Source organism: Colius striatus, chromosome 2 (genome assembly GCF_028858725.1).
Source record: "Colius striatus isolate bColStr4 chromosome 2, bColStr4.1.hap1, whole genome shotgun sequence".
NCBI classification, from domain to species: Eukaryota; Metazoa; Chordata; class Aves; order Coliiformes; family Coliidae; genus Colius; species Colius striatus.
In genome coordinates this window covers 97,118,102-97,142,828 of record NC_084760.1, presented here as the reverse complement: position 1 = coordinate 97,142,828, position 24,727 = coordinate 97,118,102, and the positions used below count along the sequence as shown (strand labels likewise).

At 38.6% G+C, this 24,727-nt stretch overlaps 1 protein-coding gene across 12 annotated transcripts in view; it reads left to right on the top strand.

The window, feature by feature from the left end:
• Positions 1-22,257: 22,257 nt before the first annotated feature.
• The window catches only part of NRXN1 (neurexin 1), a 720,695-nt gene continuing 718,225 nt past the window's right edge, over positions 22,258-24,727 (top strand). For 10 of the 12 annotated variants that reach the window (XM_061991571.1, XM_061991570.1, XM_061991565.1 and 7 more), the window contains exon 1: positions 22,258-22,329. The gene's annotated coding sequence lies outside the window, so the exon portion shown is untranslated. Of the gene's footprint in view, positions 22,330-22,450; positions 22,504-23,731; positions 23,786-24,727 lie in introns of those variants that run through there. The other 2 variants (XM_061991561.1, XM_061991562.1) reach the window with 2 other exon arrangements.

Genomic DNA, 24,727 nt, shown 5'->3' with positions numbered 1-24,727 from the left:
TTGACCCTCTGTATTCTTTCTGCAAAACAGATTATATATTGATCAAACCGATGGAAGAATGAAATCCACATACTTTAATAGTGCTCAGATATTATGTCAGCGGGTGTAGGTGGAAACTAATGTTGCATACCATCCCATGCTTTAAAGTAATGTGACTATATGAACTTTTTCTTATTGTATTGTTTCTTGACCCCATGGCAGATTCCATGACCTCCTGTTTGTTACCTTAATCTTTCACACAGAAGTACTGCAGTAAACTTGACAAAAATCAGCAAAATTTTTTTAATTACAGTTCCTAATAGATACTTTAATGATTATATTTGTAGCAGGATTTAACTTTCTATTAACTCCTAGGGGAGAGCTGGAAAGCATCAGTTGGAAGCTTAAAAGGTACAAGTACAGTGCTCAAAAACTAATTTAATTTTAGGATGGAATTCATCTGTTTCTATGAAGACTCCAAGAATGTCTTCCCTAAATCTGTTAGCTGCCCAAATTGTTTTTAAAATCAATGGTGATCTAGTCAACATAATTAGTGAAGTCCTTGGTATAGTGCATCTCATTCTGAAACACATCTAAAATAGGGCAAATCAACATCACATTGTTCATGGAGATCACTTTGGTTCAAGTATGCACATTTATCTTTAGAAGGACTGGCGTCCCAAAATTTTATTTTACCTGTGAAGGCTTTTCCTTTTGTTTACCTATTGAATACACTTTTTTTTTTCCATGGAAGTTAGTCTACTTTTTCTAATGCTTTTAATATGTTCAATGAAAAATACTGACTAAACCTACAAACAAATGTTCCTTTGCATGTGCTCTTTGACTGTCATGCCTACAGCAATGTTATCAGCATTCCTCTCTCAACTGCTTATAAAGAGACCTTAAGATGATTGTATCAGCTAAAAAAAAAAAAAGGTGTTTAAAGATAAATGGGATGAAACCCATCTTTGGTCTACCTACAAAATCCCCTGATTCTCAAGTAGAAAATATCATATAAAATAGAGTTCTGTGTACAGGGTGCCATAATCCTGCCTGTTCACAGAGGCCCCATAAGCTTCTTGCATCTCCCTGTGACTGCATTCTTTCCTCCAGCGCCCGTTTTGTTTCACTTCTCAAAAAACCACCTAAATCAAACTGCAAAGTAGCCTTCTTGCTTTTTCACTTTCACACGGTTGGAATTCAAGTGAGAAATTTCAGAAAAACATAAGCATTTCAAAGAATGATTTTAAAAGGAGTTCTACTGCAAAATTAATCATGGAATATAACAAATAGAAAATCATGTAGCAAAGATCTCATGAGGGAAATACATGTAGCTGAAATTTATAAACAATAGGAAAAAAAAGAACATTAATGAAACTTTCATAAATTTTAAAATGTTCCGTAACACTCTTGAATGGAAAGACTAGCAGGCAAGGCTAAAAATTGTTCAAGTTTTAGATGTTCAGTGGCACAGAAACTTTAGTGTGAACCTCAGCACAAACATGAGTTCAATGTGACAGCAACATTGCAGGAGACCAAAGCCATTCTTTTTCACAGAATCATAGAATAGTAGTGGTTGGAAGAGACTTTTAGAGATCATCTAGTCCAACCCCCCTGCTAAAGCAGGTCCACTTGGATCAGGTCCCACATGAATGTGCCCAGGTGGATAGCAACTGGAAGTACTTAATTTGTTATCCTATCTTTGGGAAGTGAAATCTAACTTTTAGCATGATATTTATTTTAGCTTGAAGTTACCAAGAGCTCACTTATCTTGCTCTGCAGTTCATTCTAGCTGTGAAGGTGATAAGTTTGTATTCATATAGACCCTTGCCTATAACTGTTTCTCTTGATTCTTCATTTTTGGGTGAAGATAAATTAAGACTCTTTTGGGTCTAATCTAGACTAAAACTTACAAAGCCTAAAATTCTCAAAGCATTAATTTCACAAGCATTTCCAGGTCTATTAGAAAGTCTCTAAGAGATATGTTGTGACTAGCATTGACTAGCATTGAGTCTCCATATTCAAACTAACATGAAGCTATAAGGCTGGCCATACTCCAAGACTGATTTCCCCAGGTGGAGGGGAAAAAGTGAGAGGAAAGCCATCTCAGTCTTCAGAGGAGTGGTAGCAGGTGGCTGTAAAGCCAAGCTCCAGCCATTCAAATATAGAGTCAGTGGCCAGTGCATCAAAGATTAGTGGCCTCTTGAAAAATGCAGAGCAGTATGGCTCACAAAGTTGGATAAGATCTAGTACAGAGACCACACTGATAGGGTGAAAAGCTGTACATGCAAACAGCAGTGACCCAGCTGCAGGGAACATGGGGAAGAATGTTACACATGATCTTCAAAACAAGCAGCATAGATGCTTTGGCACACTGTGCGTTAGACTATGGTTATTATTTTGTGTTTGTTAGTTTTATTCCTTTGCCCATTGTTCCATGTTCAACCATTTGGCTGATTTTTTTTTTTTTTTTCAAGTAACAATATTCTATTTCTATTTCTGTTGGAATTGTAGACAGATTTACCTACTTCTCTGCACTGCCTGTAAGTCAAGATCTGCTTTCTGACATTTGAGGACTTATCCAAATAACTAAGTCTTTTTTATTGCATACTTTCTCCTCAAGTCACATTTGTGAATTATTAGAAACCTCAGAAAACATTGGAGAAAACTTGGAGTGCAGAACTAGTCCACAATGCATCTTTCACTTTTTAAAATAGGAACAAAATTTTGTTTACCTCTTTTTATATTATTTTTTATTCTTTTTATACAAACATATATTAAACATTAGTCCTCATCTTTCATACTTATTAATATGAAATGAGCTACATTCTAGTAAAATAAAACAAAATGGGAATCCTATTACATTCAATTACAGTTTTTCTGTTTCTGTCTCTATAGAAAGATTGAAAAAACAACATTGAGGTTGTTTCAAGATTAAGTTGCATTTTTATTTCATTAAATGGAACACAGCATGGTAAGTAGAGAAAAAAATATTACTTTAAAGCATGCTATTTACAGAGACATATTTATATCTAGACACATATGTGCAATACAAATAATATGTATAATATACACATTAAGCCAGAACTTATGTTCATTGACAAATATATTTGGGAGGCAATGCAACAACCTCTCTCTTAAAAGTTAAGTCCAAATATTGTGCTATGAGGCACAATTTTAAATTCCCTTTTACCCTCCATAAATATATTTTTTTTCCATTTCCCACACTATCAGCACTGTGTAATCACTATGCATCATTACGAAAAGGAGTATTTTTTTTTTTACTTCATTGCATAATTTTATTTTTACTGTAAAATGAATCATTCACAGATCTGGTTGACTAAGGCTAATTCTATACTAACACAGACACCCTATCTGAAAGCATTTAATATCTACTATGTCTTATTTAGATCACAACAGAGAAGCATATGAAATGATATGATAGCAGATTGATACACAACTATTTCAGCAACTTCTTTACTATCCTACTGTCAAGTTTCTTTAAGCCATTAGAGAAGAGTATTTCAGAGTTTTGAATTAACTATTCTGAAAGCAATGCAGGTGACTGGCATCTCAGTTGATCATCAATCTGGATGAAACTAAGTAAATGCAATATCTGGAGTAATTTAGAGTATTGGCTAATGAGCAAATATATTCTAATAATCAACCCTTCCTTTTCTGTTATTTTATTTTCCACCAGTGAAGCTGCCACACAGTCTCACATATGCTAATAAATTCATCAGTCTTGATTGAAAGAGAGTTCATGTGCTACCAGCTCTTTTGAAGAGTGCAGCTGGTCTTCCCGCATTCATGTGGGCCTAAACCAAGCCTGCTCTTGCTATTTCTGATAAATATTTATATAGCAATGTAAATTTACAAGGAACGCTACAAACAGATCAAATGTTCTTTGCCACAAAAAGCTTAAAACTATATATATATATATATATACACAAATATCCATTAGAGAAGATAATTATTAAACAGTTGCAAGAAATAGTATAATATAACCAGCTTATTTTTTAATGACAAATTGTTTATAAAAAGAATCACAAGCTTACAAAAGAACCGCTAAGATACTTATTTAGGAATATGAGACTGCTGCTTACACCTTGTAGGCTGCCAGATTCTAGATCAAGCTACTCATTTAAACGGAAACAACATCCTTCTTTCACCAGAGTTCACTCTGACAACTCAGTAAGCCTGACTAGAGTCAGCACTCCCCATAACTCTAATGAGACCTAGCTTTTAAAATAGTAGAAAGCTATCAGTAATCATGAAATGGCTATTACAGTGCAGGCATATATTCCTTTGTGGTTTTTTTTTTTATATCTGAAGATGCTTACAGAAGCTCCAAGCACCTTGAAACTGAAAACATTTGTTGCAGAAAGGAGCATCAACCTTTTCAGAAACACTCTTTGGTAGTGAAACTCTGAAACAGTTGCTAGTAAAAAAGTTCATAATATGTTTTTACTAAGTGAGAAAGAAAAAAGATTAAGAGATTTGTACAATTTGTACAATAGGCATTTGCTCAGAACTATCAACACAGTTTTCAAAGGAGTTCCTGTTGATGAAGAAAACTGGATAGGTTCTTGGATTTCTTCCTGCCCACCAGGAACTCATGATATTGAAAGTTACTTGTCTGAATTATTCAGCTGTCTGCCTCTAAAATGTTAAGAAAAAAACCAAAGAGTTCCTTTACAATATCTGGCGCTTTTTTTTCCTGATAATTGCCCTTTTCAATTATTTTTTCATCCCTTCATAGAAAATATAGAAAATTCGTATTTGTACAAATGAATGAAGACAATGAAACCATGATGCTTTCTGACACCTAGTGCTCTAGTTTCAAATACTGTTACCCTCAGAATTCCATCATAAATATTACACTTTCTTGGACAACAAACATACAATAGTGCATTTCTTACTCTTCTGTGTGCCTCAACTCAGTTCCCCATCTGAGCAAAATTAGGACTGGTCTAGGAAGTGAGTCAAGACTACTCTTTGCAATATAAAGAGATTATGAATAAACACAACCTCATCTTTTCCCACTCCCTACCATATAGCTACTGTTAAATGTATGCATGAATATACAGGAAAAGTGTGTTCTGATGTTATCAGCTACCAAAGCTGATTTACCCCATATTCAAAGGCAGACCTAGGAAATTAATTCTGAATATCAAAAAGGTAGTTGTTACCTTTGATGTTCCTTAGGAAGCTCTCATTTTTCTTTGTCTCCAGTAATTGCAGAAAATAGATTTCCGCCCCCCTCCCCCCATATAAAAAATTTGTGTTCTCATTCACATTTCCATCAACTGAACAGTAACAATTAAAAATTGTTCTCTAAAAATGATCCAGTAAAGTTCTGCATCAAGACCAGGAAGATTGTTATGCCACCATCTGTTAGTGGGCTTCTGTAAAAAGGCTTACTTTGTAAAGAGCAGTTTGATCCCCAGCGCTAGTGACAACCAGGCCCGTGTCTTTATTAGGCTGAGACTGATTAAAGGCCTAGATTGTTCTTTAAATTATATCCTTTTTTATTAGATAATTTTTGTACATGTTCCTAAAATATTTGTGGCCCATTTTTTCTCCATAGGAATTTAGATTTCTCAGAATTTTTTGTCTCTGCTGGAAGATACAGAGGTAGGATGTAGAGAGCAAACGTGAAAAAGCAGAGGACATCTGAATAACTTCAGTATTGGAGAGCAGCCATGGCCTGTCTGCCCTGCTATTGGTAGCGCTGCCTTGCAAATTCTGTGGTGAATGTGCAGAAATTTAATCTTTCCCGAACAGAATTTATTTAGGATTATAAATCATTTAACTTTTTTGTTTATTAGAAGTTCTTATGCAATATGCAAAAGAAGCAGAAAAAAAAAAAAGATGAAACTTGAGAAAGGAATTCTTGTGTGGTTCAGGGGATTTTAATATTGGTTAACTTAGACTGTGGATACTTTGAAGTGATACAAAAACTAGGAAACAAAGCTACCAACTATTTCAAAACTATCCATAAGTATACAGGGAGCTGGATAGCTTTCAAAATTTATCTATGAGGGTAAAACAAAATTATTTGAATAAAGGTGAAGGGGAGAGGGTAGCCATGAAAACATAAAGACTTTGGATTTTCTGTATATTTGTTACGCACTTAATTTCACTTAGAATGAAAGATTTACACAGCAAGGCACACAGCAGCATTATGTAAATGTCATTTCCATCTTTATGACAAGGGTTTTCTTTAAATATGTATGTTCGTTTAGCCATAAAACATACTTAGCTATAGATTCATTCCACCTTTCATCTCAGATATTTGACTGGTTTGTTAGGTGGTTTGGTTGGTTTGTTTAGGGAAAGACATCACCTACGAAAAGAAGCCAATATATAAATTCTTTAGCACTCCTTGGCAAAAAGAAAAAAAGAGCAATGCTGTCTTTTAAAATATAAATAATGTACACAAATTGCCAGGACTTTGAGGACACTACCAGACTTTACCAGTTCCAGGGCTCCCTAACACTAATTAAAAAGGAAGTATTCTCTATTTAGTGGAGATACACATTGAAATATGCTTTTCAATTTCACTAATTAAAAAAAACTTGGATGTTCTTAATTTTTTCCCTTGAAGTATCTGTGAGTTTCTCAATTACATTCCAGGAATTTATGAAGGAAAAAATCTTATCTATAAAGAAATCTCTTTAGTGAAAATTATTAAATAAAGATTTTTTTTTTTTTTTAAGAGTTGATTGTTTGCTGGTCTTTAGTGTTTACATATAAAGTCTCTAAAGGTTATTAAGTAGTGAAAGTGTTATATTTTAATGTGGACACAGTAGTAATTTAAGTGTCCACATTTTAAATTATAGGAAAAAAAACCATCAAAGGCAACAGAGCTTATTCATACCCTATATATGTTAAAGTGGAAAAAAATCTTCAGATATTTAAAATACCTGTGTTTGATTCATGCTTGCAGGGGTAGTCTTAATATAGGGCTTCTTTTTCTCAGAAGGACTTTAACACTCCTCCAATTATTTTTAATTTCTGTGTAGAGATGAACAAAAACATTCACCTTGACTGATCTATTTGGCAAGAAGACAAGACTTCATCTCACACTTATTAATTCTTACTGAATGATCAGAAAGAAAATACATCAGTATACAGAGATCTTCCAACTGTTATGGTTTCAAGTGCTCTATATTTGCAGCACATGCTGTTCATGGTATGTGATAGGTCAGCTCTAGAGAGACGGCCAAGCTGACACCAGGGCAATGACACATGTGGATGTGGATCTCATTTTCTCATTAATAAACTTGTCTTTCTTTATTAGCTGCACAGACAGCCTACGTTCTCAATTTCATTATAGAAATTCTATGATTAAAATAAATCAAGGTTAAAATTTTGACAGGGATTTTTCTTTCTGAAAATAAATACACTCAGCAATTTTCTCAGTAAAAAAATATCTTTATGCCTAGACAAAACACTTAGTCTACACAATATGTATCTTTCACTCCTCCCTATTTCACAGTCCTAAATATTTCACAATTCTTTTAACTCTGAATTAAGAATTTCATGTTATATGAACATCCTTATGAAAACATGCCCTGAAAAAAGTTGAACGTATGAAAGAGAATACAAAGAAAGATGATATTTCATAATCCACAGAAATTCCTAAGTGTTCATTATTTCTTATCATTTTGCACCAAAACGAAATTGAATGCTTTAAATGTTTTCATAAAACATGTGTTAAAATGTCATATGTACAATAAAAACAACAAGTTTTAAAGTTCACTCTCAGTTGAGTCACAGTTAGTGAGAGACTTTACAATCAAATGAGCTATTTTTATTTAAAAGTTTTGTAGAATTCAAGAGATTTCCACTATTTTTGTTTAATTCCACCAATTAGTACATTTCTGGTGTATTTTATTAGAATTTTTTCAGTCAACTTCAGTTGTAAATAATAGTGAAGTACATTGTCAAATCCTGTTCAAACAAATGCTAGAGAACGTTCATTTTCATTATTCTCTTATCTCTACTTAGAAGATATATTGATCAATATCAAGGTCTTAAAAATAGAAACCTGTATTTAATAAAATGTAGAAGGGACATTATTTCTAGCCTGGATTATCCCACAGCTCTCTGTTGCACAGTAGGTGGATGAAAGGGGCAGTAGGATACTAAAGAGCATTATCGTTTTTCTTTTACAAGGATGGTATACAACTTTCAAAGTTTACATGCTCTGAAAGGCTAGAAAGGCTTCATATAGACTGGATGCAAATTAATGTTTCAAAATGCAAAAAGTATCTGCAGCTATTCCATTATAAGGTGTGGCTTGACCCCAAGTACTGAATTTAGCCTCCCATCCATCACAGACTAATTATGTTTCCAGAAACAAAAAAGGATAATAATTCAATATGCTGTGCAAGGAAGTGACCATATAACTGCCATTAACCTATGCATCACACTAAGTAATTGTCCTAAAGTCCTACCACTAATCCTGGCTTTAAAGTTTTGCTCACCTGTTTAAACAAAAAGTGACAAAGAAAAATATTTTCTCCTTGTAAAACTGGGAGTCTGTACTCACACCACAACCATGACATAATACGAAGGTTACTATGTAACACAGCCATTGATCAAACTGAGTAAATGGGGAAAAATGACAGCGTTTAAGCAATAGAAATTCCTTGTCACAGCTTCACTTATATTCCCAGGGGACCCACACTATGCTGTGTAATTTACGCCATAAGGGATATTTATTAGACTGATTTACTCCATTATTGGTGTTGTACTATAAAATTCTTATATGCCTTAATGATGGCAACATATTGAGAATAATTTTATGAGGAAAATGAAAGACTCTGTAATCAAGCCCAAGGTTGAAAAACTGTTCCAAGATAACATGCCATGTCTTTACTGACCACTGTAAAGCAATCAAAACGCCCCTGAAACACCTCAGGGACCTTTGGATCACACTCTTTAGAGTGCAATCAGTACGTCCTGTACTAGCAAAAGTGTAATACCTGACTCCAAAGAGCTCTCCAGTAAAAGTTATTTACATTAACTACTCAATTTTCAGCGTGCCTTTCCTCAACTATATCAGGACATAGTAAATGTCCCTCTTGGGAGGGACACTGAGACACCCTGACTGCAGTCTTGACAGGTGTGCACAGGCCTTTTATTGCTGAGGATCACAATTTCAGTTCCTATTCTTAAGGACAGTCCTTTTAAAGATAATGCTTATTATTTTTACATGCTTCTTAAAAAAAGAAAAAGAAAAAACAAAATCCAAAACAAATTCTATTCACTGGCTTCCTGGCAGCAGCTAAAAGACTTGGCAGGGGTTTTCCTATGAGTGCACATAGGACCAACAAATAATCCTGTCTTTGACAATGTACTAATGAGTGATAAATTCTTTCAAATGCAAAGAAGGGAGAATGGATGTATTAATAATCTTTAAGCTCTGTTACTGCAAATAGTAGCTGCCTGTTCCTAATTATGTAAGTTAAACACATGCTATATCAGAAAAGTCTTTTCGCCAACTCCCTAAATTAGTAGTTTGGTATGGGCAGAGCAGGATGAATACTGCAGGCAATATTTGCGACTACAAACACAAATTTTTAAAACATCAGCCCTGAATTCAGTTTTATGGATGTTACCAACCCCTTTCACTTGCTTCACAGTAACGCTCAGACCCATAGTTTTTGTTTGTGAAAATATTCATGTAACCTTGAGTAATAAAAATCCCGCAGGCTTGAAAAAAAAGACAAGTAATGAATATGCTGTATTGTTTGTAGATACTGGATTTGATTAATAGAAAAATGAATACATTATGTTCAAATACACATTTGCTTGTGGACACTTTATAAATTTAAATAAACTACACTTGTTTACTGAATAGGTCACTAGATGCACACATACAGGGTACAGTATAGCTACACAAGAATGAAAGCAGAGAAAACAATGTCATACATCACTCAGTGGAGAATGACTGCTGATTAAGAGCTGTTGGAACATTTATGGAGAAAAAAATCTCATTAGCTCAGACGTAGTGTTATGCTAACAGCTGGCACACAGCTGGCTAACTCTTGCATGAGCAGAACAGATGTATGTCTATCTACAAAATGGTAAGGCAATATAATTATACTGGAAAGAAAGAAAATCCTTTGAAGGAAGTAGAATGCACACATGTATGTCCAGTTTTGGATAGAAAAGCTCTTTCTGAACTTCTGACTGGAACAGAATCAAAGTCCTTTTAATTTGGCAAAAGCTATCTCTCACAACACTCAGGTTGAGATGCTTCTAAGGAAGACAGAAGAATTGCATACTACAATTATGGTAGATTATCATGCCAATAAAACTGCTAATTATATAATTGTATCTTGAAGTTTACCAGTCCCTGAAAATATGTTGCAAGTGACCATTACCAACATTTTGTTACTTGTTCATAATTATATGAATATTCAAATCATTCTGGATTTTTGCAGCAGTTGGATTATATACTGTGTGAAAAAGATTTTTCCCACACAGATTTGAATCAGCTTCTTTTAAGTTTTACAGATTGTCTTTCTCACTATATATGACAAGAAAAAACAACTTCCAATCTATTATCTTTTAGACTGTTCTATAGGTTTGAGGTTTGTTGGCAGGGTGTTTTTTTGCTCATGTGTTTGTTTGTTAAGTGTTCACTCATATGGCTCTTCTTCATAAAAGAAACTTTGGTCTTTTCAGTTTTTGATGAGAGCTCTTATAATGTCCCAGCTTTTTCATTGATTCTCCTCTCCTACTCCTGAACTTGTCTGGAAATTCAACAATATGGGTTGACAAACACTTCAGCAAACCTCTTAAATGAGGTGATACTGGTCACTTCCCAGTATTGCTTTCCATTAAATTCATCTTCCTCAAAATGATGTTTTTTTTGAACGCTGGATTGAGAAGAAACCTTCAGCTATATATTCATAATTGTTCTCAGGCTTGTCATATAAGTTGATAAATAACCATTCAACAGTAAGGGAGAAAATTGTTAACACAGCTCCATGTTACACCCAGTTGATGTGCTTAATGTGGTAAGTACCCTAGATTATGACTATATTTGAATTTTAAAATATTTAACAACAGATTTGTGTATATTCAAAAAAATGTAAAGTTCATATGTAACTCAGAAGTACCTATCCCACCTACAGGGACACTTGTGGACTGAGATAAATGTTCAACAAAGCACATCATATAAATGTTGACATATAAAACAACTCATTAAAACCCTAAAATAGCAAAAATCTATATAAAATGGTAAATAAATTAAACCTGGAAAAGAACAGGAAGAGGATGACTTAGGAAAAAAAGGATATTCTTAACAAAAGGTGAACACTTTTAGTGATTCAGTTAAGAGGAAACAAAACTCAAGCTATCTTGAAGGATTATTACTTCTATGACAGGACAGTTCAAGGGCAATTACATGAAAGCTTTCAAGCCAAGTCTTTTCCAAAGTGTAACGCAGAGTTTAACAAGATCACTGTAAAATCTTTGATCTTTAATTCAATTATATGAGAAAAAAACTCTGACATTTTGGGCAAAATTCAATGATCAAAAAATCACAGAACTGTTTCAGTTGTAAAAGATTTTTAAAATCCAGTCAACCACTAACCTAACACTGCCAAGCCCATCACTAAACCATGTCCCTATACACCTCATCTACAAGTCTTTTAAATATTTCTAGGGATGGTGACTCCACTACCTCTCTGGGCAGCCTCTTTCAATATTAAACAACTCTTTCAGTGAAGTTTTTCCTAGTCTTCAATCTAAACCTCCCCTGGTGCAACTTGAGTCCATTACCTCTTGTCCTATTACTTTTCACTTGGGAGAACAGACCAACACTCACTTTGCTACAAGCTCCTTTCAAGTACTTGTAGAGAGTGATCATGTCTCCTCTCAGCCTCTTTTTCCCCAACCTGAACAACTGCAGTTCTCTCAGACGCTCCTCGTAAGACTTGTTCTCTAGACTCTTCATCAGCTTTGTTGCCCTTCTCTGGACACACTAAAGCACTTCAATGTCCTTCTTGTAGTGAGAGGCCTCAAACTGTCAAGGTGCAGCTTCACCAATGCTGAGTACAGGGGCATAATCACTTCCCTGGCCCTGCTGGCTACACTATTTCTAATACAAGCTGGGATGCCATTGGCATTCTTGGCCATCTGGGCATACTGCTTGGCCCATGTTCAGCCAGTTGTCCACCAAGGACCTTTTCTGCCAGATAGCTCTCCAGCCACACATCCTCAGGCCTGTAGCATTGCATAGGGTTGTTGTGGTCCAAGTGCAGCACCCGGTATAGGGCCTTGTTAAACCTCATAGAATTGGCCTCAGCCCATTGCTCCAACCTGTCCAAGACCCTCTGAAGAGCCTTCCTGCTTTCAAGCAGATATACACACCCACCTAACTTGGTGTTGTCAACAACTTACTGAGGGTGCACGCAATCCTCTCATCCAGGTCAGTGATAAAGATGTTAAACAGAACAGGCCCCAGCACTGAGCCATTACCTTCCATTACCTTCCCCAGGACAGAGGTCAAGCTTAAAGGCTTGTAGTTCCCCAGATCCTTGTTCCAGACTTTCCTGTGGGTGGGTGTCACATTTGCCATCCTCCAGTCCAGTGGGACCACCCTGGTGAGCCAGGACTGCTGGTAGATGATGAAGAATGGCATGATGAGCACTTCTGCCAGCTCCATCAGCACCCCTGTGTGGATCTCATCCAGCCTCATATACTTCTATGTGTCTAAGTGAAACAGCAGGTTAGACATTTCCTCTTAGACTAAGGGGGCTTCATTCTGCATCCTGCCCGTCTTCCAGCTCAGAGGGGCAGGTACCTGGAAAACAACTGACCTTACTATTGAAGACTGAGGTGAAGAAGGCACTAAACACCTCAGTTTCTCATTCTTTGTCATTATGTTTTTGCCTGCATCCATTAGAAAATGGAGATTCTCCTTAGCCCTCCTTTCGCTACAAATATATTTACAGAAAGATTGTCTATTGTCTTTTATATCAGTGGCCAGTTTAAATTCTGGTTGTATCTCAAAATATCCTTATAGTCTTCACAAGTGGCCTGTCCCTTCTTCCAGAGGTCAGAAACTCTTTTTAATTTTCCTTAGCTCCAGCATAATTTCTGGTTTTCTTTCTTATATTAAAGCGATTATCACTTTGTGAAGACTTGAAGCATACTTTCTCCATCTAACAAATTTGTCATAAACCAAGAGAACCACATCAACAGATGGGATTTTACATTCCCTTCCTTCATTCTGCATTATGTTACAGTGAAGACTATTTACTTCCATGGGGTTTGGATCATGCTCTTCCTCGGCCTTTTTCATCTCAGTCTGCCTTTCCAAGATGCAGCCTTACGTGGTCTGAACAGGTGCTCTACGATTTCTGCATCTTTAACAGCAAATATCTGGTCCAAATCTGAAGTGTTATAAAGCCAGACACCCTAGTTTGGGGAGTGGTACTTCTTTTTATGCCCCACAGAACTAGGATGTCAAAGGTTTTACACCCTGAAAAGAGTAATTCACTCCACAAAGGAATGAATCATTATGCTGGCTTCTCAGTACTTTTCATAAAATTTATGTTTGTTTTTGACAAACATGTTTTATTGACAACTGTAAAATGCCTATGGGTAGCAGCTACAGAGTTTGCAAGAGCAAAGAATTAAGTCACTGCTACCCTTGGAGTGCTAATGAGGTAAAAATGTGCTGAATGCTCACATTTTTGTTGAAATACACGTATTACAGGTGCACAATGCTAATTTGCTTTTTGGGCAAACTGTGCTCAATTTGCATAATTTTTACATTCTGAAACCTGCAAACATCAGGAAAATCTGTGTGTTTCTCTGCCTGTAGCATTAAGTCATGGAATACCTAAGAATCAATATAAGCTCTCAGAACCAGGAGGGAAGCCCTACTGGAGTCCTGCGTTAGCTAAATTATAGAATCAAAGCCTTGAGGTCTTTTGTCTATAACCAACATAACCATGGTAATTTCACTGTCTGTAGAAAAAGAACTATTTTTTCTGACCCAGCAACACTTTAAAATTGTCAGTTGTTAATGATCCATCCACTTGGAACACATTGCTATATGCTTATCTGATAAATACAGAACTCAAGCTAAATAATATCTTGTAGGTAGGTTGTGGAATAATTTCTAACTTCCAATCTGCTTTAGTAATAATGGAGCATGATCCAGTCTATATATCTTTCAAATAAAAGCAAGATATTTTCATTACTTCATTTTTTTTTTAAAAATTTCTTAAGTTAAATGCTTCTATATATGTTGAAAAAAAATGAAATAAACATGATTAGTAGATGAAGACAGTTTTCCAATGGTCGCTACAGCCACGAAGTTTGTTTCTGAAAGGACATATAAAGAATGCAATAAAAATAATATGGTGGAAATACGAACACACAACACTGAAACAGCACACAGTACTCTTAACAACAGAGGAAGATTATCATAGGGTGGCTACTAATTAGTACTCACAGTTCAATCTGGATTTTTAAAACCTTCTTCAGGTTATTGTGGGTTGTTCAATTTGAGATTACCTGGCTACAGAATGATAACATTTTGTCTTAGAATGCATACAGCAAAACAAGAGTTTACTAAATACATGAGAGAGAACTTGAATCTGTTGTTAAAAATACACAGTATCTTGACCTTTTCTCCTGCCACTCTGTAAGTCTCTGTGAAATCTTTGTTTTTCCTACTGCATTGGTAGCTACAGTATTTTTGCACAAAGGTACAGCTAAATCAAATGTGGTAGTCAGCAAAGGCCATGGTCACAAAATGGCTGAAAAGAATTACAGAGAAAGAGCAAGAGTAATAAATAACTCTATCTATTGAACACGTCAGAGGAAGGTAAACAGTTGAAACAGCAACAGAAAAAAAATAGAGTATGGATCAAAGATTACATGAAACAAACACTACTTTGGCAGTATTAAAAGTACAAATGCAACTTACATCCTGACATCGGTGAAGCATAAGTACTAGAAAGAGATGCAACCCTCTGGATCCTACAGAAAAGTCTGAATATTAGTATTGAGTAGAAGGAGTAGTTTCTTGGGCTCAGAGAACAGGTTGGTCTGTATTCTGGCACTTTTTGGTGTTTGCAGGTAGCACTAGAACTACAGAGCTAGACACAAAGTGTTTGAATGCTGCTAAGAATTTGTTTATGGCAAATGTGTTAACATGTTCAACACTGATTGCCTGGAAGGGCAGATCATAAACATTGTTAGCACTGTATAAGAAAAGCAATATAGAGCGTTGCCTAGTCTGAATCTTAAAATGAGAACGTTTGGTGCCGAAGGAAAATAACATTATTGTAAAAAAAAAAAAAGTGACTTTTCCCATAGGACCACAAGAACAGCATTCATTTATAGCAGTGGAAGGTTTACCCCTTTCCCATCAAATTTGCACTGGAAAGACTACAGGATCAGACACAAAAAATCCTGCTGTGACACAGACCACGTGTGTCAACCAGACATGGGAGAAGATACTGTCAGCAGCCACAGATAGTTCCTCCAACAGCTCAAATCCACTCTCACAATATACCTTGGTATGATCACACCTTGGTATGATCATAATACATAATACTACAAAATGCAAATGTTTCTGGTTTTGGACAGTGTTTGCTTCTGCCTCCATGACGCATCCCGAGCAGTCAACTCTCTCTCTTCTTTGTTCCTTAGGGCTAGTGTAAACTGATAAGATAACCAAGTATTCACAATTTGTCCTTCACCTCATTACTTTCTTTTTGACCTCAGATAAAATGCTCCATCATCAAGCAATTTTGATTTGTTTATTTTTACCTACCTGCCTTTTAATTATTTTTGTTTGAGTTTTTTTGCTCCTCATCCTCCTTTTGCTTCCAATAACAACTCCTGCTTTAACTTTGGTTGCTCGTTTTTTTCCTTGTCATGTAGAGTATACTTTACCCCCAACCTGGCTCCTTTGTTGTCTTTGTTGCCTTCCAACCTGTCTTTCATTCCAGCCCTTGTCTTATTCCTACTTGCCTCCTCTAGCACTTTCTTCTGCACTGTTTCAAATAGCTGAACTATTAAGAAGTAATAACACTAAGGATTCTCAAGACAGATTATGGGGACTAAACAATTATAAACTGAATCAAGCTTTTAAACTAATAGTAATCAATACTGCAATTTCTGGAAAGGGCAACTCTCACTTTCCTTAGTGCGATAGTTTTTTGAACTAGGCAACCCAACAATAAAGCTGCCCTGAAGTGCAAAAATACTAGCTGTTTGACACACTGCAGTTTCCCCTTAGTGAATCTCTTTAGCAGGTGCATCGTTTATGGTTTAAACATTTATGATCTCAACTACCTATCTGCAGCTTCATACCACAAATACTCCTCTGCTTTGATGTCTTAGTAGTTCTTGCCAACATTAACAATTATAGCAATTTTTGAATCAGAGTATAACTTCTGATTACTTGGAAATTATACTCTTACGAAAAGTAATATATTTTTAGTATACTTGCCGCACTTTCAGTACAGCTAAGTATCAAGTAGAATACTTGAATTATAGCAAGTATACTCATTTTTCATAAGTGTAGAGTGACACATTATAAAACAAATTATTATAATCAGAGATTTTCTTGAAGCTATCAAAGGGTTTGATTCAAAATAGGACAAGTTCTTCTTAGTACCCTCATCCCACATTAGCAGTTAGTGGGAGCTGAGGGCACTCAGCACCTTCAAGGGAAGTTCCCATGTAAGACTCAATTCTGCAGCTGTACAAGATGCAATTTCTTTGATTGCTTCTATTAATTTGCATACTACATCTATGATTTGGGCACACTGATAATTTACACTAACACATCCTGTTGTTCTGCCAACCTTACAGCTCTGTTATAAATTGTTTTTCAATTTCCAAGGTCTTTGGAAAAGAGCTTGTTTTTTTTCTCGGAGTCACATACTACAGAGACTACCCAGAAGCTCTCCTACCACACAGGAGTCCTGAACACATATCTAGGGAGCTCTGTAATCCCAGCAAAGAGGATGAGGAAGGTGATGACTGATGATGATGATGAATAGTTTTCATGGAAATTTATATGAATGACACACAAATGGCATTTCATAAAAAATACATCAATTACATGAGTAGGAATTCAGATTTTAAAGAGAATGATGAGAAAGTATACGAGCAACATGTATAAAAGATTGTTAAGAGTTTTGAAAGAAATATTAAGTAAAATCCTTCAGGGTTTAAAATAATCTCTCTTGGGGATTGAAATAAAATATTAATCCCACATCTCTTTCAATGGAATTTCTTACACATTTCTTTCAAGCAGTGATTCCACAGACAGTTATTGGATGACATGAGCTTCCAGGTTCTTTTGATGATTGCTGTCCACTGAATGACAACATACAGCAGTTGTTCTTGTCAGTTCTCCTTATCTAACAGATTGTCTATAGATTGATTTGAGATAAAGAAAACGTGTGAACTACAAAAGACTTAGCTATTCTAAAATGATCTAGTTATTTTCTCTATGTTACGTCATGTTACCACATAAAGATTCATGGAAAATAATCTCTTTTCTGATACATGAATTTAGGGTTTTCTTTTGAAATTGGTAATATTACTAATATGAAAGTTACTCTACTCTTTTTTAAATTCACTCTTTAAAAACATCACAGTACTGATGTTCGTATCAATCCTACCAAACACTTCTATGAAGGAAATTCTTCTTAGCAGAATTGATTTTAAACCAAATGTGCTTTGGAAGCTAATCAATTTAACAGTTCTCTGTTTTACCACATTTTACCCAGTTGACTGATACAGGCTGTCAAATCCAAACATATATATTGAGAACATTTTGCACCACTTTGACTTTCTTCGTGGACCTGCAATGTGGTGAAGACCACTGATACTTTGGTCATATCGTAATACATTCTGAGACTCACTGAAGATTCATCAACAGGGCTAGCTGACAAATGAGTTTCTGCACACCTCAGAATAGCTAATAGAGGGCTTTTCATTACAGATTTTTCCTGGCAATGTGCACTGCTGTGCCTGTCAGTCAAGCTTTGTCCACAAGAAGAGTTAGAACTGGCATGTGTGGAAGCTTACTGTGTCTTCAACTGAGACTTAGAGCCATCAAACTAGAGGGTTTTTTGTCATTAATGATATCTTTCTAAATGCTCTTTCAGAATTTTTGAGGTCTTGAGAGTTCCTGTATTTTTCACACATTTTTCCCCTATGATGATTATGTTGTAGGAATATGATTACCTTCATGCTCATCAAGTTTTTCTCTCATTTAACGAAAGACTCCACAAGCTGGATATGCAGCTCTTCATAGATAATAAAACTTCTAAGTCAATGTCTTCCACACATTTTGTATTTGTAGATGCCATCTATGTTCATACTTTTTCTTAGTGCTTTAAGTAACTCCCCTCAATGAAGGTACCAAGCCAAAAAAAAAAATGGTGTCAACATTAATCTCTGAATCATCTCAACATTTTAATCTTGGGGATCAAATGAGGATCTTCAGCAAGACGTTGTTTATTACTATTAAATTCTCCTGAACAATTTTCATGTTAAGTTTCCAATATTACAGGAAACGAGAAAGTAGTTATATCCAAGGAAAAACATGCATAAGCCTTGAAACAGTTTGTGGTTGTCCATAAATATCTTCTGATCATCCAGTACGCTTATGGACAAAAGCATTTTTTGGAGCTCAAAAGACACCTATAACTTTATGCATCTCCCAGTCTTCATGGCTAGAATACTGTATCACTAAACACAGCTGATACCTTCTAAAATAGCAGAAGAATGCCAGTACTGGGTGTAAGATAAATAAATATTTTCAGTCCTTAAAAGTATGCTCCTTTTATTATTTATCCATTCAGGACTGGTTTCATGGCAATTTTTAACACCTCAGTCCTCCAAAGTTAGATATAAACTAGCTCAAAAATGCATTATCTAAAGAAACTATAAAATTCAACACACATGTAGTTAGTTGTGCCTCAGTGTATCTCAGCCAAATACCTCCAATACTGTATTTGATTATTTGCCGCAATTTATTTTGTTGAACCATACAGTTTTGTCTCCTTCTTTTACTCTCTGATCTTCAGGTTCTTCAAAATTTGCTTCAATTGGTTTGAGTTGAGCAATCAAGGACCTATGTAATGTAGTGTCTTTCTTTCAAGACTGATATGCTTTCCTTTCTTCTTACTTTAGATTTACCCACACTTTCTGCACCACAGCTGAGATTGTCCAGTAATATGGCAATAGAGGCAGAAATTACACCTTTCTTCCCCTGCATTTCTTTAAACCTCACTGGCCCTATGCAGACACAAATTGCATACTGCTCCATTAGTTGTACTATACATCTGCATTGTCCTGTCTATTCTTCACTCTGAACCGAGTTCAAAAGTTATTACTAAGTTGTTCAAGAACCATGTTACTGACTGTCCTCTAAAAATTTGGATTTAACCACAGAAAGAATTTGCTTTCCGATGACTCTGAAGCTCTTCTCAAAGACTCAGTTTGGTATAGGATTACTGATGATAGCTTCAAAGAGAGAAAGATTTCAGGCACATGTGGAGTGATTATAACCAGAATAGAGCTTCGACATACCCCAAAAATCTAACCACCTCGTTATTGAACATTATCCTGGACTACTACAGCAAAGAAACAGGTTTTCTCTCTTTCGAATCCTTGAAACAATTCCAGCAGTCCCTGTCCCAGAAATAACTTTCTTACTTCTCAAATCTTTCTCATATCTGCCCAGATAACCACAGTTCTCTGGAAGCATCTTTAGTTTTATTTTAATTGTGGGGTTTTTTTCTCAACAGAATTGTTCTTATGTCTTCAACATATCCTTAACTCGTTACTTTCGTTCTTATTAGCTCTGACAGACATGTCAATTGCATGCATGTGCCTCAGAGACAGCTCCAGCATTCACTTCATCTTGTGAACAAATCTCTCACTTAAAATTGTAACTGTTGGACAATTTCACAAATGTACTTTTTAACGACTCAAAGGCACTTTGTTCTGACATTATACATTCCTCCAGAAAGTCTTGGACTTGCAAGCTGGATAATGTACTGTGTTCCCTCTGACAGAAAATATGATTATTTTTTTCCAAGAATATCACTGCTGCTTTTATCTCTTTACTTTTCTAAATCTATAAATATTTTGATATAACACAGAACATTAATTTATGCAGAAGAAATTCAGGTTTCTGTAAGGCTATATACTTCTTACAAGATAGTCCATATATTTGTCAAGCTGCAAGACCTACAAAAAGAGATGGCTTGTAAGTCACATTTCTTCCTTTTTCCTTCATTTTCTTTTTTTTTCCTGGTGCTTCTTCAGAATAAATCAACTATGGCACCATATGCTGCAACGATTGCTGAGAATGACAAAAGCAATACATTTTTCTAAAGCTCAACCAAAATCCACCATTAAATTAAGGACATTGTATTCTCACTAAATCTTCTTGTATTTTCCTGGCTCACTGAATGTCTCATTGCTTTATTTATATGTAGGGTCTTCCCAGTCCTCCTCTCACTGTGGCAGCTTTCTTACTATAGATTTAGAGAAACATGAACATCCTTTGGCTACTGCTGGAATAACTGAGCTGTCCCTCAATTTGAAAGTGGAAGAATTCTCCATCTGTCCCAGCTCCTGCACCATGCCAGCAAATCCAGGATGGACTGGGTTTTAGCTTTGACACTGCCCTCTAAAAAGTGTACAAAGCTCTACCAGGTGTTCTCCATAAGCATAATAAAAATAAGTCCAGAATAAGAAAATACTATTTTCTACATTATATGTATACACACACACGTGCACAAACTAGGTGCTAATTTCTGTCAGGTTACTCCATTAGAAAATTTTGCTCCTTTAAAAAATGTGTATCACTTATCATAATTGCAGCCTACAACTTATATGCTTTTCATAGCATAAGAGATGTTTGCTTCTTGCTCTGCCCAGGTCAAGTTACTAGAATTGTTGAGAGAAATTCTCAGTCTATTTGAAAATAACTGGATATGGATATTAACTGATGGAACAAAAGGGATGTCTGATTATTCTGTAAGTACTGAAGATACATTGCATATCTAACAAGCTTTTATTCTCATTACTTAACATGTTGCCTGGTTACCTCATCAAACTTGTCATTTGTAAGGAAGCCTGTTTCATTAAAAAAAAAATCATAAGGCTAACTCCTCTGTGTCATACACAATTCTCAAAAAAATCTGCAGTGCCCAATATCAGAGTGCTCTTGTGACTTTTAGTGTGACAAACATCACTCAGTAATTTCAAAAGTTGCTAGGACTTTGGCTAAGGCTACATGCAAAGCACTTACCATTGATTCATCACCTTTCACTAGGCCACCGAGTACAAAGTTAGAAGGCCAATCAATAGATAAAACTGGGTATGACGGGCACAACTGAATACTTTCCACATAGCTAAACCCCATAATCCTGAGAAGTCTTCAATTTCCCTGAGAGTCTGCAACCATTTGGAGGCAATATATAGTCAGACAGGTGTAACACTACACCAGAAAGCAGCCAGGCTTTCCCAAACACTTCTGTGGTTGCAGATCTAGTTCTTGGGTGAGCTCTACTCACAGGTCTATACCTCCATTTTTCCAGAGGCTGTGCAGAATCCATCTATCTTCAGTTCTGGTGGGAAAAAAAAAAAACCAACAAAAAAAAACCCGCCAGCAACAAAAGAACTCTACCAAAAAAAAAAACCCAAAAAACAAGCCCCAAACAAAAATAATCAACCCCCCAAAACACCACATGCAAAGACAGAAGAGTTTCAGCCAAGGAGCCGGCAGCGGTAGTGGTTTTTCACCCCTCATCCTCAGCAGAGGCGACACCCCTGTTAACTCCCCGGCCTTCAGGTGGCGGCAGCCTGCGCGCCCAGCATCTCCCGCCCCTGCGCAGCCGTCGCTCCTGGGTTCCCCCCACTCGGCGCTGGCCCCGGTCCCCACGGACCGGCTCGGCTCAGCCCTGCCCTGCCTTCAGAGTCTTCTACTTCACAGTCCCTCCGGACGCCACCTCCCCTCTGGAGCAGCAAAGGTGCCGCCAGCCCGCACCCTTGCCCGGGTGCGGCGGCAGAGCCCGAGGGTCGCGGCGGGGAGGGGCAGGGCGGAGGGGGGAGCTGCAGAGAGCGCGGCGCCGCCCCTGGCGGGCAGACGGGCGGTGGCGGCGTCACGCGGCGGCGCCGCCCCCCGCTCCCCGCGGCCGCCCCCGCCCGCCGCTGCTGCCGCCGCCGCGCACCCGCAGCAGCGCCCGCCCGCTCGCTCTGTCGGCGAGCGGCAGAGGCAGAGCCCCGGCCGGCCGCGCCTGCCCCGGCCCGCCGCACCCTGCGCAGGTAAGGCGCGTCCGCAGCGCGGGCAGAGCGGAGCCGTGGAAGACGGGCCCCGCTTTGCTGCGGCGGAGCCGGCGGCGGTGGAGGAGACGCGAGAGGCTGGTGGGCTTGCGTACGGCGTTGTGGAGAGGTAGATGGCGAGGAGAGGAGATGGTGGAGCGGAGGTAGAAGTTAAAGGTTGGATGCGGTAATTTATTGTCCCTTGCAAAGGCGGGAGGAGGGGAGGGGAAGGGGGGATTCTGTCAGACTTAGGGAATAAAAATCAATCTGGTGCATGTTTTCCCTGGCGTGAGCTGCCTTGGCGAAACGCGAAGCCGGGGTAGCGATGGGAATGCATATCGCAAAATTATTGTTGTCGGCGGCCGTCTAGAAGAGGCGAGGGGTTTGTGCAGGAAGTGCATTGATAATTTGGGACATTTTCTATTGTGAGCCAGAAGAAAGAGGGCACCCGGCTTCCTTGATACGTGTTTGAAACTGTTCAGGTTCCTGCTGATGGTATGCATTTTTGAATGGTTAGAAAATCTGTCATAAGCATATTAAAATAAATATATCTGCAGGCTGAGAGAGTAGCAAAATCGATCACTCCAGCCGCTTAGGAAAGATTTTGATTCTAGAAATTACGTAGAAATGAAAAGATTAATGATGCTGTTAAGTCTGCTTTTGAATTACAGCGCTTCTCTCTTTGGCTGCAGCAAGGTTGTTTTTCAGATCCTTTTATTTCATCCGCTAATTTGTCAACTCTCTGGTCTTCCCCGCTCCCGGAGACAATGCTGTGTATTTTGTACAATAAGGATTATGACAAGGATTGTGCGTGCCAACCGATCTGGCATTTATTAAGGATTTATTGACCTATGAGTGTCTTTTTCTAAATTGAAAAGGCTCCATCGGGGCACCTGTGACTAAATCGTAATTATTTTTAAGAAAAACGAAAATAACCGTTATAGAGGGGTGGGAGAAGCATATTTCCTGCTGAGGCACTGAATTCAATAGCTACATTTATGTTGGTTTGTGTCCATTTCTCGCTAGATATATGTGTATACATAGATACATTGCTGAGAGGGATTTCTGGTACTTAAGAGCCCATTCGAGATATATATATATATATATATATGTGTTAATAAATGATCCTCTTCTGCCAATGAAAGTACCTCTGCCTTGGAAATGACTTGACAAGACTGTGCTGTTTATTGACAGTGTGTGAATTATATCGGCAGCAATAAATAAGCAATTGTTCGGGGGAGTGGGGGGGGGGAGAGGGTTCTTGAGTCTTTCTCCTTTTTCAGTCTCCCTTTATCACTGCCTTTTTTTCCTTCCTTTTATTTTTTTTCTTTTTCTTTCTTGTCTCCCCCGCCCCCTTCTCTTTCCCCCTTTTGCTGCTGCTCTGTGTGTGTGTGTGTGAGCGAGAGGGGAAGGCAGGCGCCGCAGACAGAGGCAGGCAGCGGGCGGGGATGCTCTCGAGGTGGGATCCCCGCTCGGCGGCTCTCCGCGGACACCTGTAGGGATCGCTCTGGCACGCACGCTCACACTCACAAGCGTGTCCTTGTCCGGCTCCCCCCTCCCTCGGCACCCACCACGGGCTCCGGGTACCCTTCCGCCTCTGCACAGTGGCACTCCCCGCGTAGACCCCTTCCTTCTTCCCACCCTTCCCCCCACCTTGTGCTCACGCAGCCACGATGCGTGTCCCTAGGGCGCACCTTGTCCCCCTCCGCGCGGACTCCGCGTCCCCCTTCCAGCAGCACATCCCAAGTGTCGCCTCCCCCCCACCCCCTTCCGCCCAGCTGCTTCCCTCCGAGTGACCAGCCCGGCCCCAGCTACCGGGTAACCCCTGTGAACACCCACAAAGGCATACCCCTCGCTCCTTCCCCCCGCGCCCCCTCCCCACGCATGCTCTCCCCACATACCGATGTGCAGCAGACCCCCTCACTCACGCACCCAGACACCTGCCTCCACCACCTCCCTCCCCCCTCAAGTCATTTCTCACGCCGCCTCCCGGGTACGCACACCGTGTCTCACACTGCCACCCAGCACCCGACTTCTCCGCACCCCCCCCCCACGCACCCCAAATCCCTTCCCTCACCGCCCCCTTCCCCTCCACCGCAGCAGGGCTCTGCAGGCGCCCGCAGCCCTCGGTGCATCCCCACAGGCTTCCACTTACGTCCGACCCCACGCAGGTGCGGAGGCTGCGTTCCACGGGGCGGGACCGCCATCCCCAGTCGCGGCCGGCAGCGGCGTGGCCGTTCCTGCCGCCGGCGGCCGTGGGGCTCGGCCGCCGCCGCCCCGTCGGGCCGCGCAGGGCGGAGCTGTGCCGGGGGTGAAGCCGGCTCGGCGCGGTGCCGCAAGCGAGCGTTACCTCTACCTGCAACCGCTACCACCAAGGAGCAAATTAGGAGCGGGGTTGCCG